The sequence below is a fragment of the Drosophila hydei genome, unplaced genomic scaffold, assembly GCF_003285905.1.
Source record: "Drosophila hydei strain 15085-1641.00,03,60 unplaced genomic scaffold, DhydRS2 tig00000172-arrow-pilon, whole genome shotgun sequence".
NCBI lineage: Eukaryota > Metazoa > Arthropoda > Insecta > Diptera > Drosophilidae > Drosophila > Drosophila hydei.
Window position 1 is genome coordinate 3,177,710 of NW_022045682.1, and position 18,021 is coordinate 3,195,730.

General features: G+C 33.5%; 1 protein-coding gene across 3 annotated transcripts in view; it reads right to left on the reverse strand.

Moving 5' to 3' along the window:
• The window catches only part of LOC111595794 (leucine-rich repeat and fibronectin type-III domain-containing protein 3), a 156,285-nt gene that overhangs the window by 17,947 nt on the left and 120,317 nt on the right, over positions 1 to 18,021 (reverse strand). Inside the window, exon 1 of one of the 3 annotated variants that reach the window (XM_023309683.2) lies at positions 15,469 to 15,507. The exons of the other annotated variants lie outside the window; for them this stretch is intronic. The gene's annotated coding sequence lies outside the window, so the exon portion shown is untranslated. Of the gene's footprint in view, positions 1 to 15,468; positions 15,508 to 18,021 lie in introns of those variants that run through there. 3 annotated transcript variants of the gene reach the window in all.

An 18,021-nucleotide genomic window follows, 5' to 3' on the forward strand; every position in this document is an offset into this window, starting at 1 on the left:
CAGTTGCGCTCCTTTCCCTTCTCCACTTAACTTTCGAGCATAGCACTTTAAGCCATTTGCAAAAACTTAACTCGAATTCAAATGTAGACAGGCAAATTGCCTAGCCACAGAGCCAGAGAGCCACGGAGCAAGCGTTAAATACAAGACTATGCCCAGCGGGCGAGACTCCTTGAAAGACCCAGCCCATTTGGTTTTGTGGGCCATGTTTAACTCGAAATTATTTTAAGACCGCTCCGTTGCGTTGCCGTAGCGGAGGCAACGTTTCTGCCTCATGGCCAACACATAAAGCATTTCTCTTACGTTTCTTGCTGCTTTTTTTTTCTTTCGCCTCGTAAATGCTGCGCCACTAAATTACCTACAGGCTATAATTGTTTTGTGTACATGTCGAGAGTCGGCAGTTGGGAGTCGGCAGTCGGCAGTCGAGACTCTTCAACAACAACTTGTGCAGCCTTGCAACAATGTTCGAGTTTCTTTCTCTCCAACTAAATATGCACAAGTGTGGAAATAGTATTTTGTTTAAGCATTCTGTATTTATTGCACTCACAGGCAGCTCTCCAACTAAACCCAATGCTCATTAGGTTTTATCAAGGGCATAACTTTAATATAATACCAGAAGTGTAATTTATGAGAATTTATTGTTTCATGTTTTCGGATATTTTCTTATAATTGTTTAACGTGGCGTATCTTAGGATTTATTAAAAGCTCAACTAAGAGCTGGAACTATGGGAAAAAAGATGTAAAATATAGCAAAAGCTAAGGCTTATCTGAGGTTATATATATCATATATATATATATATATATATATATATATATATATATATAGATCATATGAGATCAGCTCTAGTTTATGCTGAATTTGATATTTTTACATATTTAATTTGTGCTTTTAATGAAACCTCGGCTTGAAACTTTAAAGCTTCTTGGCATAAAGTGCTTTTGATTAATCTGAAAAGTTAAAGCTCTGAAATATTTATGTTAGATCAACTTGGTGCCACATTGAGAAATTACAGTTTAATTAAACTATATCATTAAAACCAAAGCACTAAACTCTTAAAATTATTTTCTTTTACGCCGAGCAGCAAGTGTCTTTGAATATATATTTTTTGTTATATTTTTTGTTTACGTGACAGAGCTTTAAAAATTAGTTGAAAGCTTTCGATTGATTCAATTCAAATGAAACAAATCTTTGTACTTTGTCAGCTACTTAATCATGGAAAATAAAATACTTTCACTATAAAAGCTTCTCCAAACGATATTATTTAGCCTAAAGTTCTTATGAATAAATGAACTGTTATAGCCATCAAGCTGGTCTAAACTTTTACTCTGTAGATTTGGCTTTAAGCCAAGTCAAGCTTTTCACTTAAAATGTGCTTAATTTTTCACACCAATCATGCACGCAATACGAGATTTATGTGCGCTCGTAAATAAGCTTTTCATAAATGCAAATCCACTTAGTAAATCAAATTGAAAGTATGATAGAATATGTGTATATATGTTTATGCATGTGAAGCATGCAGCATAATTGTGGTTTATGTATATATTTCAATATGGTAAAAAATTAATTAAATTCTCGCAATCAATTTGGCATAAAATGGTCGCTGAATGGAAGAAGTTCATTTCCAATTGATTTGCTGCTGGTTTTTGTGGTACCTATGCACACGCCCATAAAGAGGGAGGGTGAGTGTGTGTGTGTGTGTGTGACCAGTGTTACATTTTTGCTGATGCAGTTGAATTTTAATGAAAGCGATTTTCCTTCTTTTTTTTCTCGCACAGAAAATTGAATTATAGCAGACAGAGAAAGAGCGTGCTGGAGAGAGAGAGAAAGTGTGTGAGTGAGAGGCAAAACTTGTTGAGATTTTCAATTTCTATTGAACTCCGTCGGGCGCATTGAAAAGTAGCTGTGAATAAAAATGAATGAAATATTTTCTACTATAGCCAGTCAGATGGACTTAAAGAACTTTTCTCTCTTTTCTCCGCCGCTCTCGCTTTCTCTCTCTGCCTGTCTCTGCTCTCTTCGCTTTTGTATATTTTGTAATATGACATTGAGTTTCAGAGGATTATTGCTTTTATGCACATGAATTATTCAGCGATAGTTGACTACTGCAATCATAACTCATAGCGAATACATATATATTCACAGATCTAATTGCGTGCAATGAATAGCTCTGCGAATCGGAGACCAAGTCATAAAAAAAAATATTGTCAGCTTTTTTTTTTCTATTTCTTCGGAGCTCTCTTAACAATGGCGCCGTAAAACTCAATCGTGGGAAGCGCGCTGCACAAATTTGCATACTCATCATCATAAAGAGGAGCATAAGAGGGGCAGAAATGACTGGACTCAAGTGAACTGAACTCAGATTATAAGTTTCATAACTCAATAATTAAAAGTAAACCCAACAAAAGAGCTATTAAAACAAGTGGACGTGCAGTCGAGGGCTATCAACGACCAGCAGATGCTCTGACAAGATTGAACAATTAGTTTTAGATAGGCTGGAGAATAGATAGTCTAAAAGTGAAATATATATTTACTATATAAGGTCGTTAGGATGCTGGACATCAAATTTACTCGTATCAAATTCAAAAGTCTTCGAGTTATATCTTACGAACTTGGTAACTGAATTAAGTTTTATCAAAGGGTAACATTGCTTTCATAACGGTATCCTTTTTATGCATGGGCATTCCATCAAAGTTTATCATTTGAGTTTAGAAACTTCATATCTAGGTCCATTGTTAGCTCATCTTCTATGGCTATATTTTTTTTGAGCTCGGTAGAATACTTTTTATCAATTGGCATTCAAACAATTATCACCTAAAATTTAATTAAATGACGAAAAAATTAAAATCACAATGTTTGCCCTAAATCAAAAAAACAGTTGCTTTACAATTTTTATAAATTTTGGCTCGATTTCGAAAAGCAACTTTTTCAAGCCTCGCTGTTGACGCAAAAATTTTAAAGACATTTACTTGATTGAATAATATATATATATATTAATTAAAAAATTTTAAATTTTAACAATTTGTCGTAGCTCTTCTTAATTTCATTTAATAATTTAATGCATCTGGACAGCTGTTTTTTAATAGTAATCGTATGTTAAGTTATTTAAATTTGTTCCATAGATTTCTACAAAACGATATGCCCTTTTGACACACTTTCAATAGTTAGAGGGTATCATTATTAACAGCAGCTCAAATAAAGATTAAAAGAGCGACAACAAAAACAACAAATTGCGCACATTTTTAATGGCTCTTAGAGCTAAGGTTAGCACCGTTAAATTGAGTGTTGTAAAATTTGGTTTGGTTTTGTTTTTTTTCAACATTTTTTTATTATTTTCGTGTAACACGTTCGCTGATTAGAGTTGTCAGCGGCAGCTGTCTTAAAACCAATCTTAAGCAGCTTAATATAAATTTGCTGTATGCATAAATAAACACGCTCTTTCTCTCTGTCTCCACCTCTGTCTGCGTGTGTAATTTACGAGCTTTGGGGTGTGCCAAGACGTCGAAGTAGCCCACAAAATTAAGTACACAAAAAATACTCAAACAAGGTTGAATAATAACTTGTCTTGCAGTTAACACTCGAGTACCATGGCAAAGTGATTGCAAATACTTGTAATTGAAGATACCAATTGTTTGCCAGCAATTAGCGCTGTCATCTTCGTCTTTGCCTCTCTATTTCTCTGCATGTGCGTGTGCTAACGTATACTTAATTTTTGTGTGGGTTTCGGCTACGCCCGCATCTCAATCATTTCATTTGGCCTATTCAAATTTAAATTCAAATTCAACTTGTGACAACATCCGCTTAGGCAAGCAACCTGCTTCCATCTTCATATTTGGTATTTGGCATTTGACTTTGAGTTAATTAAAGTCTTCGCTGACTCACTTTTAAAGACCGTTTAGTTTTACGAAATATTTCAATATTTATTTAAAGCTGAGGCGCATTCATTTATCACTGCCAGCATTGTGAAGCAATCAATAATAATATGATTTGCAGCTGGTCTTAAATGTCAAAAATTCTAAGAAATAATTATGAAAGCTTTAGAGTTAATCAGAATTTTATAAAAGCTCTTTATTTATTATAAAGCTTAAAAGAGCTTTCTTTAGTTGCGTGCTTTTAATTCGTATTTTAAGGCCTAATCTTATATTTTTGTCATATATTAAATAAGTACTTAGTCAGGAAATTTATATGAAATGCCAACTATGAACTTGCTTATTTTTGTATGAGAGATCTCTTATGATGAAAATAATTATATTTGTAATACATTTAAACATAAAAATAAACATAAAGCAAAAGCTCATTTATAAATTTTACATAAATTATTTCATATCTTTAATTGTATATTTTTTTTTGGGAAAAACATAAACATAGAAAAAAGCTGAAATATATAGTGTCTATAATTAATTTCATTATTATTTTATATTTTAACTAAGCTGTTTTCCAACAAAGCTTTAATGTGCTTTTTAAAATCCACTCTTAACCTAGAGACTTTCCTGCAATAACAAACAAGTTTACTGCTAGACAGGCTTTTCAGGTTTGATCAAAATGTTGAGCAAGTTATAATGCCCTTGATATTTGATTACATTTGCAGGAGTTCAACTGTCACAGCTTGAACTTTGTTGAGCTTGTAGCCCAGCAACTCTCTAACGAAACGCAGCTTAAATTCAAAGTTTCGCTTCCATTGAAAGCAACTGACAAAAATTGGATTATTGATATCAGATTTGTAAGCTGTGTATTTTTGCTGGTATTTTTGAAGCAAACAAGCCGAAGAAAATATTCAGCTGGCACGCTTAAATTCTTATAAACGGCTTTAAAAAAAAAACTTTTTAATGCCAAGCTCGAAGAAACAAAAACAAAAACAACGCCAGGCGAAAACTTTAAGTCCTTTGCATGGTTTTTTTTTATTTTCTCTTCTCTTTTCTTTTTCATTTATTCTTTTTTTTTTTTTTTGGTTTTTCACAGATCAACTCGCTGCTCGGCAGAGGGGGCGGGGAAGATGTGTTACGCGAAGGATTTATTAACATTGCTCGCTGGGGCGTGGCAGCTGCTGCTGCTGCCAAAAGGTGTTAAGTGGCAGCCACGATGCGAGTGCAAATGATGATGAGCCACGGCGAGCCGAGCCGCTGAATATGAGCGTTGGAAAATCTGCGTAAATTTCGAAGCGAGTGGCCATAAATAACAACAAACAGCGCAGCAACAAAAATTGAATAAAAGATATGTAAAAGAAATGGGAGTAGCGAAATGATAGACTGTCTAGATATCCTGTATGTAACTCAAACTGCATATAAACTGCCCTTGATTGGTGAGACCTCAAAGCAATAAAATATTAAATAAAATATATTTTAGGAAAGGGAAACGGCAAAGTGATAGACTAACTAGATATCCTGTAAGCAAGTAAAAGTATTTTAAATTGCTTTAAATTGTATTTGATTGATTTGATTTGCTAGCAATAGAAATGAAATTAAATTTATGTATCAATGTATGAGCTGAGAATGGATTGACTAGTCAGATATATATATGTATAAGCCCTATCGTTTTTAAAATTATAGGGTATCTCATATGTGCATGCTGTTATATATGACTATAAACTATATTGTGGACTAGGTGCAAATTTTTTTTGGTTGCATATTTTATCAGCTCTTAAATTAACTTTCGTAAACATGAACCCTCACATTAGCCCCTTTTCCCTTCAGCTACAGGGTATACAAATTTCTGTGTAAAACAATATTTATGAAATTCTCTGCTGACTCTCCAAGGAGGCCAGCGCATTTTCTTCTTTTTTATATATATATATATATTTAATGGCTAATTAAATTGGGAACCGAAGAACGTGCGATACGCGCTTAAAGTTGAAATCTCCAATTGAAAAAGTTGCAATGGCCAACCAAATTGGAAATTCAATTGGAAAACAACTGCCATATACATAGATACAACTGTACAGACCCACACAAGCACAGCTCTGAACACTTGCCGCACAAACATTTGCGCAAAGTTGCGGACAACGCGCGTTGTCTGTGGTCAGAAACGCCAAGTACGAAATCTACTTATAGAGCGGAGTGAACTGCAGGCGATAAATTGGGAAAATATAAAGGAAAAGTATGTTGAGCAAATATAGATTGATATTGGAAGGCAAATTGAATGGGAAATTGGAGCTGTAAAAAAATATATGACAATTTCTGGATTTTATATAAATTATATTTTTTATTGATAAAAAAGATAAGATAAAGATATTGCTGTAAAGGAGTAAAATAATTTGATAGAATATTTTTATATTCGTAACAAAAATGGAATGAAGTATTAGAGATTATGTTTAACACATACATATTCTCTAATATTGCCATTTAAATTATTTTTATTATTGTCATTTTACAAAAATATTTAAAAATATGAAGAGTTCATTTGACACAGATGATTATCTATACTTCAGTATACTTGTGGCCCTAAAATAATTTAAAGTATCCAACTCTCGACTCATTTAATAGTTATCTATGCTAACAACATATTCTAATTGACTATAATGATTATTCTTATATTTTGATTCTGTTCTACCTACAATTGAGTTGGGTAACAGACAATTCTATGTTGATTTGCGAAGCTTACGATTCGAATATATTTTTAGCTAACAAGTTTCATGCTGATTAACTGAGGTGAATGTGGCAAAAGTTAGTTGGAGATTTATTCATATAGCTATAATCTATCTTAATCTAACACAATCAGTCTTAAAACCAAATCTTTCTGTTTTTATGTGATTTGACTGTGAAGTCGATTTTTGTTCGAACTTTTGCCAAAGAAGTTAATGTTAAATATACTATTTCACATATTTATCAAATATATATAGCGTATAAAGTAATATATATAGTATATATCGCCATTAAATGCCATCAAGTTTAATGAATTTCTAGATCTTCACGCGCTCATCTCTAGCCAAAAATGCATTTACGGAAGCTCAAGAAAATTACGTCAGTGGCTTGGCAAAAGTACACATACGACACACAGATACACACAAAAACACACACACAACTACACATACAAATACTCATAGATAAGTGACTGCTCGGGTGCTTAAGAGATAGACCAATACATGCCTGGCAGGGCAGTGTGGCAGTGCGTGTGTGTGCCAAATATAGCAAAGCCGCAGCAACAGCAGCAGCACAGTCAAAGTTGGCAATGTTGCCATAGTAAGCAGCCCCTGTCCCTGCCCTGCCCCTGCTTGGCCTGGTCTGCAATTCGCTTCTTCAGTTGCTGTTCGCCAATGACGCAGACGATTGAATCGCTTGGCCCAAAGAGTTGGGACGCGAACGAGAGAATTGGGTCAAATGCCGCATATTTGGCCGAGCAGCTGGCTTTAGCCGTACAGCGCGACAGCGCTGCCTGCTTTAACGGTTAATGTTATTGCGCTTTTGCTCGTTTATCGCCGGCCATTGTTCTAGCTGAGATTTAGTTGAGGAGACGCACGACCCAAGTCAAAGAGACGCACGCACACCAGCCAACACACACACACATACACATACACACGCACACACAGATAAAAGTCAAACGGCAGCCGCTTAAATTTACTTTACGACTCATTGTAAACGGCATCACGATGGAGTCAAAGTCACAGAAGGCAGCTTGTTAAAGAGCAAAGGCAGCGAGCAGCAGCAGCAAAACAGGCCAAACTTGTGTGTATGTGTGTGTGCTTGTGTGTGTGTATGTGTGCTGTTCAATTTGTGTTAGCAAATTGTGTGCGCATTATGATTAGCAAATTTTCGTGCAATTGTTTACACATTCCAATTACATATTTATTGTTTTGCCATCAATTGTTTATAGCCCAGGCATAGGCATAGGCTTGGGCAAAGACTATTATGAACATAGTCAAATAAATAACTTTATATTTATGTATATGTATAAATAAATATATACAGCTGTAGTTGACAGCAAAAAGGCTAAGAATTTCTTTTGATATATTTATTTAATATTTAATTTGATAGTGAACTTAAATCTTTCAAGTGGAAATTTTCGCAGTCACAAAGCGATCAACACAACGCTTCATCAATAAAATTAATTTCAATTTAATATATATCTACATAAACCTATTTTATTTAAGGCCTAGAAAAAACTGATTGTTGTAGAATCTTTGGCTATGACAGCAAATCAAATAGCTTTTTGTATGAAATAAGAATGAAAAATATATTTAATTTAATTAAGTATTCTGGTAATAATTTATCAAGTTATTCATTTTTAAAATTAAAAAAAAAAAAACAAATTAAATCTTATTGTAAAATTTTACTCATTGTTTTCTCTGGTCACTTTATTAATGTTAACAGCTTTCAGCTCTTCATTTGATTGCCAAAAAATACATTTAATGTTTAAAATCACATAAAATTGCTATAAAAATAAAAACATTTACAATTTCCTAAAATTAAATGAATCATAAAAGTTAAGCTAGAATTTATTTTCGCCCCTTTTGATGGCATTATAAAATTAAGCTGCTTGCAAAACGAACATTTATTACATTTATTTTTCAAACAAAAACATCTTTGCTTTTATATATATATATATATATATATATATATATATATATAAATATATTTATATATATCTCTACCTCTCGCTACACTGACCCATTAAAGCTTAATTAATTTTTACAACAATTTAGTGTAGCAAGACTTTAATTATGATTACTTTCGTTTAATAAACGTCATGATTATTAAAATTAATTTGATGGCGCATTGTTGTTGCAAGTTGTTGCTGTTTTGGTTGCTGCTGTTGCCAACATTTTGTGTCAGCCATTTGCCAGCGGCTGGCGTTGCAAGTAGATTGGAGCGCAGTTTGTCAGTTGGCAGTTTTTTTTTTAGTTTTATGCTCGCTTACAAAGTGCAAAGAGAATATATTGGGTCGTCACTTCAACCGAACATACAACATTCTGCTGAATTAGACTCTATCTTCACAAAGTTTCAGTTTTCCACATAAAGCCATAACTTCAGAAAACATCAATTGCTTAATCAATTTTGAAAACGAGTGTTATGCAGTCTGCTTAACTCCAGTGCAGTGTGGCTGCAATTAATGATGTTGCAACAGCAACTGTGGCATGCTGCAGGCAACTGGCCAAGACAATGTCACAGACTTTCAATATATATAAATTCTTTTCATTGCTCTGTCCTCTGCGTTTACTGCTTCTTCTCCCTTGGATTGAGACATTTTGCAAATTTAATGTTTTAATTAGGTAGAGGCGTGTGCCTAAGTCAACATCCAAAATGGGCTTAATGGCCAATGCAGTTGCCACAGAATTGATGTGGCTCAGCTAACATTTAAGCTTAACAGCCGCAACGTTGCTACTAGCAAGCGACTTCTGGCTACGTGTGCTGGCAAAATTTCGTTACCTTCGGTTGAGTTACACAGCTCCCCATGGAGCGTGGTTGGCATATAGAATATGTTGCAGCATGCAACATGCAACACACGCCGACACAGATACACACACATACACACACAGACACATGTAGTTCAAGCAAATCCCATTTGTCACGCCTGCAACGCTCGACCCGTTCGGTTTGTCAGTCTCCATTGACCCGGCAACAAGGGAGACAGTGGGAAGGGGCGTGCAGGAGGTGCTCTCAAATTTTACCTTGTAAAATCTAATATAAATGCAAACGCAAATGTCAAAAATTGTAAAATTAAAAATCACATCTGCCTGCCTGCCTGGCTGGATGGCTGGCCCCGGCCGCACTTGCAACTATTTTTGCGCGCACACGTCGTATACGCAACATTATTTAATTTTTTTCTCCATCGTATAGCAACTGTCACATTACGTATACGCAATCAGTCGTCATCGTCGTCTGTGGATATACGCCACATATTGACGACAGAAATGTACACAGCGTTCACTGCCAAAATTAACTGCTTCACAAAGTATTCGAAAAGATGCAGACATGAGATATCCTGTAATTAGTTAAGGCAGATTCGAGAGGAAGAAATTGAAGATATGTGAGATGTGAGTGAATGAAATGAGAATTTATTTTTGGCTTAGTTTGAATGTACGCAGAACATTTTTAGATTACAATGAGTCAAGTTAGAGGGAAGCTTGGGAATTATTTATATTGAATTATACTTGAAATATATATTAGAGGTGTAAACAAGTTTAACTAATTGTAATAGTACAATCAAGGATTGCATGAAAAATAATAAAAAGATTAATATTAACAATCAAATGAAATTTTTTTTATTCTATAATTTTAGAGTGATTAATTGGAGATAGTCAAAGGGGCTATTAGTAAACACCTGCTAGGTTACATTAATTATATTTTTGTTGTTTATAATTTTTTTCGTTGACTTTATGGGTATTAGAGTTTAATGGAAGCCGAAAATATTGATAAATATTTTCTGATCTTCCATAACTGTCAACTATATATACCCCTTAGCAGGCTTTCAGCATAGGGCATCCAATGAAAATACATCAAATATTTGCAGCGAGAGTTGTTTGAAGGGTTTTTGGCACAATAAATGTCAGCAATGTTTGATGTTGATTGAACATCGCGTTGCGTTTGCATATCATGCGGGACAAGTGCATGTGTCTATATATATATACTACCTTTATATACATATATTTAAATATATATACGCTTATACAGCGAAGTTTGCAATACAATTTAACAAATGTGCTTGACAAATTGTGCAAAGAAAAAACGAGAAAAATGTGAAACGAAAATTTTATCAATATAAAATATTGTAAAAAAAGGATGTATATCTTGTGCATATATACATATATATTTATATATAAATTGAATGCAGACGAAGAGATTAAAAAGAATTTTTGGAACTTTTCAGTTGAGGCAAAAAATTTGGCACGCAATTTTGCATTAAAAATTGCATTGCGTAAAAGTTTTCATTTTTGTTGCATTTTTAATTTACGCACACGATAATGTGTGTGTGTGTGCGTCTCTTTAGGTGTCTGTCTGCTAAAATGAATTTTATTTTAATTTATGCGCAGACATCAGCAGACTTTGGCAGACAAACTAAGGCACAGGTCGTTGTGCGGGGGTTGTGACCCGCCTCCAGCAACAACAACAACACAATATTCACACACGCAGACTCATTGACACGCACACACACACATATACACACAAGCTCGCACGCAACTGCTTGAAAACGGAAACGGAAATATGCGCAATTTTTCAACAAGACAATGTCTGTCAGTCGGGCAAAAGGCGACAACAACAACAGCAAAAACAATAGAAGATGGGGAAACTGCAAAATGATAAACCGAAAAGTTTTTCTGGCATTTTCCCTCAACTTTTCTTGCACTTGCACAAAATTATTTAAGTTTTTGGCCGTTTGTTTGAGTTTTCTGTTTTCTGTTTTCAGTTTTCGGCTTTGTTTCAAGTGCGTTTCCCATTTTAAATATGAATTCTTTCTATCTGCTTAAGAGCAAAACAAAAATACCAAAAAAAAATGTCGAAATAATTAAAGAAGTGCGTGCCAAATGGAGAGATAAAGCGCTCAAACACTGGCCAACAGTTTTTTTTAACCAAAATTGGGTCAATTAAAAAGTTGTCTTGCGGCGTGGTTGAATGGCCAGAGAAAAGTCTCTATGCAAGCTGCTAGTTAAGTTGTTGCTGAACTAATTAAATTATTTTCTTTTTTTTAGTTTTATAAAGAAACCGAATTTCAATTGAACAAACTTTTGATTTAAGAAAGTGTTAAATTGGCTTAAGGTAAATGTAATTTTTGTGTATTTTATTATATAAATATAGAATACTATTTTATATGATGTTGAAATAAAATTATTTTTGTATTTTTGTTGTAGAGCTGAGTTGGAAGCTTAAAACTAATTTGTACTTGATTTTAAATAACTCAAATTTTATGATAGATGGATGAGAGAGTGATATATCTAGTTGATTTTGCTGCGAAAATACTATGGGCGCCTTAGAGCACGATTCCATCGAAAGCTGGCTAGAAAAAAGCATTGACCTGCCAGGAACTTTTGCTAAAGTCAAAATTGAGCCGATAATAGAGCACCTGTACAAAGGCAGAATTGAAAAAGAGTCACAACCTCGCCGAAAGGTTATTACGGCTGTAGTAGTGAGACTTGGACTCGGGTTGACTGAGGATAAGGCATAGTTAAAGCAAATAAAAGAGCAGCACCTTGAAGGCTTATGCGGGATATCGCCAGGTGCCAAGGTGGCAGGCAGCTCAAGAGGTGGTAGGACTTAAGCAGCAAGTGTAGTCCGACACACCTGTCAGAGTGACGAATGACTAAGGCTAGTTTAAACTGAGTCTAAAAGCCTTTTCCATGTTCTTGCAATTTTAACTTCATAAAAAATCGAAATGTTCTAAGTTAAAAAATAAAACATTTGCAGCTCAAATTGTTGTTTAAGTTTTACGGCCAACATTTTTCACACAAGTTTTTTATTCTGAGCGAAATACGTAATCCACTTTCGCTTTTGTCAATAAATCAAACAGTAGACCAAAACGAATCTGATTCGCATGCAACTCATTTGCTTTTTATTTAAGTTTATAGTCATAATAAAAACAGAATAAATTGAAATTAAGCATTGCCGTTTTTTCGAACTATTTTTAGCCTTTTTTAACACTCTGACAATAAACTTTTATAAAATCGTTTTTTTTAAGTATTCTGACTGCTTCATATACTCTATATATTTAACATTTAAATTCACATTAAAAACACAAGCAAAGTTAAGGCAGTTAAAGAAAAACATAAAAAGACCAGGTTTATATTACAAATAAAAAAAAAACAGGTTCAAATTGCGTTGCCAAAAATATATATGATATTTATTTATATAAATATAAATATATATATATTATATAAAATGCACCTTTAGCATTTTACAATAATTCAATAAATTTCAACGCAAATATGGCAAGGATGTTTGCTGGAATACGTGTGGCAGCTGCAGATATCTGAATCGAATTTCAGCATTTTAAAAGTGAAGTTATTGCTATGAATGAATCCAATAAGAGCAATCCGATTCGTAGCATTAATTTGAAGCACATTTTGCATAAGTTTCTGTGTGTTTTTATTGTATTTTTATAAACAATAAAAAGTTGTTTATCACTGGCTGCCACAAGCACGCAGCCGAACGCATTTAAATGAGCCGCAAACAACAATTATTGTAAATGGAGTTATATATACATATATATTTTTAGTATATGGTATATAGCATATGTATATGCTTATTCATGGAGCCATATTTACTTGTTATTTTTATGTACAATGAATAAATTGTTTGCAAATGACGGAAAAGTCAGCGGAACAAACGCCGCTCAGCCGGCAATAAATATAAAAACAATATGCATTCGATTATTCAATATTGATATGCACAGCTATTATTTCAAATGAGCTTTAAGTCATAAATTAATCCCGTTGATTCTGTAATAAACAGAGCAAATTGTTCAACAATTTACAGAATTTGTAGCTTTATCGTTTTATAAAGAAACTTGGCTCAAGTTTTTGGATTAAGCATTAAACTCAAAAATCGATAGAATTTTCTGCTTTAATATAAAGCAACTTCTATCTAAAATGCATAAAGTAAAAATTTATAAAGTGGTAGCTTTTCAATTTAAATAAAAAATAGCTAGAGCTTTCAGCTTTTATATATAATACCATATATGGCAAAGACAAATAACTGATGATAATAATATATATACACTAGTTAAGGGTTCCTGTAGCTTTAAGCTTTACGTTCTTATACAACATTAAAGCTTAGAACTTTGTCTTTAAATATAATTCTAATATTTAATTGAAGCTCTGCTTAACAATCGAATTATTTTAAAGCTCCTATGTTGTTCAAAAGTAGAGCTTTTATAGACTTTTTATATCAAGCTTTTATATTGCATCAATTAGCTACAAGCTTTTCATTCTCAGAGAATTACATTGAGCCAAGAAAGCAAACCAAGCAGATATATAGGAAAGGTTTGAGAATGCAATCGAGAAGCATAAAGCTGAAAGCTACAAAATCAAAAACTTCAGTTTTAGTCTCTCTTTAGTTTAGTTTTTAATCCACTTGCAGTTGCAGCATTTGCTTTCGAAAGTTGAGTAAATGAAAAAAGTTTTCAATCAATGCGAGATTATTCGAATTGTTTATTATTTATCGTTGATTACTGGGCTAAAACTTTCTAATGAAGTAATCAGAAATTGTTTGTTATGCAAACAATGGGAAAATGTCATTAAATCAGTGCATGCTGCGACTCACCTCTGTTGCTAAAATCAACTATAAAATTAATTAAAGGTAACAATCGGAGTATAGCTGGACGACCAGCAAATGGAAACGGGTCAGTGCATAAATTGCAAGAAAACGGCAAAGCCGGAAGACAAACGGCAAAAACAGTAGAAAATTAAATGTTCAAAGAGAGCGAGAGAGGAGAGGAGAGCGACAAAGGCAGTGGCGACAACTTCATGAATTGTGCAACGAGCGTACAAAAGCGCCAAAAAAGAAGACATTACCAAGTAGGAGATAAGTGGCTTAACGAAGTCGAAGTTTGAATGCTCTAACTGAAAAATATTATCAAAAAATCGACCTATCTATCTAACTTTACCTATTTATATCTTCATATAACTCAGCTGATTGTTATATATGATACAGCGAACTTAGTTCCCATAGATAAGCAGAGTTAGACAGTGAGATAGGGAGAGGGGGAGAGTGAGCTTTGTATGACGAATAGCGGCACAGAGTGAGTGAGTATATCTCCTACATAAATCTGAAGCTCTCTACCATGCACTCAAAATACTCCGCAGAAAAATTTAAAGAAAAACAGGTATATATATATATATATATATATATATCTAAACCAATAAATTAAAATGCAAATTTCAATGAGAATGAATGTAAACAGTAACAAACACTTGCAGCGCACTGCTGGTTGCAATCAACTTGCTCTCAGATATGTCTTATATAGACTGCTAACTGCCAGCTCAAGGCTGCAGCAATTGCAACTGCAACAAATTGTGGCGACAATGAGACTACGCTCAGTTAGCTGCTAAGAAAAAACGGGAGCGGAACAGACTCAAATGGGCCCAAGGGCGGAAGCAGCAGCAATATCAAAAGGTAATTTATTTTAATTTAATTTATGACTTATAAACAAATAATAAAATATTTTAATAAATTTTAGTATTAATATATGAATATTTTTAAAAATATTGATCAGCAAAACATGGGGCCCCTTCGTCTTGCTAATCCGCACCTGTGCTCAAGAGCTCGGCTGACTGATGAGGCGGAAGTGTCATGGAAAGCGAAAAAAATAACAGACTCAACTATAGCGACTCGACGGCGACCAACTGACCCAAAAACTAATACTCGAATAGCCCAGAATTCGATGCGAATCTTTAGGTAGATTGCCAGGCGATAGAAGTGGCCCATTGTTCCGCTAGCCGGCCTGAAGGTCAGCAGCTACTCTCTGATATTGTGTGTGGTAAGTGCTTTGGGCCACAGCCAAAAAACAAACGTAAAACGAAGTTGCACCAGTTACCACGTCTCACTTACCTAGTGGGCGTGGCGCCCAAATAATTCACAAATTCCGTTTCCAAAAATATGTGTGCCCTTACCTAAAAATAAAATAGAAAAGGAGATAAATATGTTATATTCAATATGGGGACATTTATTTTTATTTGCCAGGCAAAAAACTTTTGTTTAATTTACAAAATTTTGTTTGGCAGATATGGGCGAGTCTTTTGTGTGGATGCCACAGTTTGTGGCAAGTTACAACTGTGCTTTGCGGGCAGCTGGGCAACTGCACCCGCAGAACGATAAAAAACTTTCTTGTTTTATTTATCTCGCAAATTTTCATTGTTTTATTTTTTTATTCAAGCAGTTGCAACAGAACGAGCAAGAAAATTGCAAATAGCTCTGACCGCCAAACCAGAGAGCAGAGCAAAACAATAAAAGTGACTAAAAATGTTTTTAGTTACAATCTGTAGACAACACTCAGTGGGAGTGAGCGACTGGCGTATACCCTGTGTTTTGTGTATTTATCGAGAGTGGAATACCCCTTCTTTTGGTACTATTATTTAGGGTAATTTTTATGAAAATTATATTTACATTTTTAATATTTAATATTTCCTTTAAAAATCAAAGAATTTAATGCCCGTTCTTACTGCTGTTTTCTATAAGCATTTTGCATTTAAAATTTACTTCAATTTAAAAATCATTTTATAAAAATTGTTTTAGGGCGAATCAGTTTTCTTTCATTCCCAGTCTACCCTACGATTCCAAATATTCGAGTTTAAATTACAAAAACAATATGAGTAAATGTATTCAAATTTTTATATGTATTTTTTCTGGATTGTTTCAATTTTTTTTGAATTCTAAATTTGTTTTCATTTTTATATTTTTTATTAGTGAAAAATCATATAATAAAATTATCATATAATGCTAATTGCTTCATACTGACTAGCTGATACTATTTCAGTTAAATATTATGTAATCCACATAGTATACCTTGACTATTAGAAATGCTTTCTATCTGCATTTTTGTCTAGAACAATTTTGAAACTAAAATTGATTGAAATCAGTATTAAAATAACTTTTTTGCACTTTAATAAATTAAATTCATATAACATTCATTGAGTCTTTATATATTTTTTATAAATTTTATTGTAACTTAAGCTTCAGCTTTAAAGCTTTTATCATTTAATTTGTTTTTTTGTATATCTAAATTTAATTTGAATTCAAATAAAAATGTTTTCAAAATGGTTTTATTTTAAATATCATCTAAGCCATGCTGCTTGCCTTTTTCCATTAGGTTGAAGCGTATTAAAATCCATGTAAATAAAATTGAAACACAAAAATGAAAGCACCACAAATGAGAATAGAGCTGCTGCCTGGTTGTTGGTTGCTGGTTGCATTTGCCACCGGCTATGACCGAGAGCAACTCTCGAATGGATTTTGTTGTTGTCATGTTTAATGAGTATTTGCATATTTTTGCAGCCAAACAGCTGACAAAAGTCAAACGAAAGCAGTCAAGCATCGAATAAAAACGATTTACTGCTATTTATGAGTCGCCCGAGGTAAATGAATATTTATTGGATGCCCGGCACCAAAATCAAATGGGGAATAATCAAAAGTAATAAATGAAAAACTAATGAAAAAGGAATAGAAAAATCCAAATGAAAAATTTAATCTGTTTTATCAATTGAATGAACTCAGATTTGATAGAAATATGTGCAAATGAAGAGCTGTAGAGAAATAGCGAAATGAAATTCACAGGAAACTCATTTGAAATAGATTAAAAGGGAACTAGTTGAAAAAGAAATTCACCTAGAAAGTCAGATTATAATTTCTTATTATTATTAGCAATTACAAAATGATTCTTAAATATTATTTTTGAAAATATTTTCATTTACTTTAAAATAAGTTTCATTCTTTTACAATACTTTTTCGTTTAAAAATATCGCTTTAAATATTCTTGTTAAGCTTCAAACATTTGCTTTCAATTCATCTAAATCATCTGTGTGGCATGTGTGTTGTCTTATCATTTCATCATATCAAATATGAGCTGCAAAGTTTGGACAAGATGTTAAATAAACAGAAAATATTTTCGGATTTACAGATTGAAGTGAAAAACCTGCTTCAATCAAATGAACTAATGAATAAAAATTCAAATATGTAGCAAAAACATAAAAAATAGAACGCAATCAATACGAGCGATCCAACAGCAGCTTAAATAAACAACACACACACACAGACACACACACAACGGCACATCCACTCGTCCAACGTTTCCATTTGAAATGTTAGCCAAATGTTGTGCGAGGCGTTGAATTCAATTGAAAAGATTTTTCATCAAATTCAAACACGTCGATGCGGAAGCTGGCAAATGAATTATTGCTCCTGGGCGTTTATTTTTTGGACCAAAATCCAGGACTAAAACCAAAATACAAATACACACACACACACACATCGACGCTAGTTGAAAATGAATCATTTGTAATATTATTTCTTTTTGGAAACTGCGCCAAAAACTTGACACCTCTTAAATAAATACCCAAAAATAAACCAGTCAAAAGGCAGCACCAGCACCAGCAGCAGCAGCAGCTA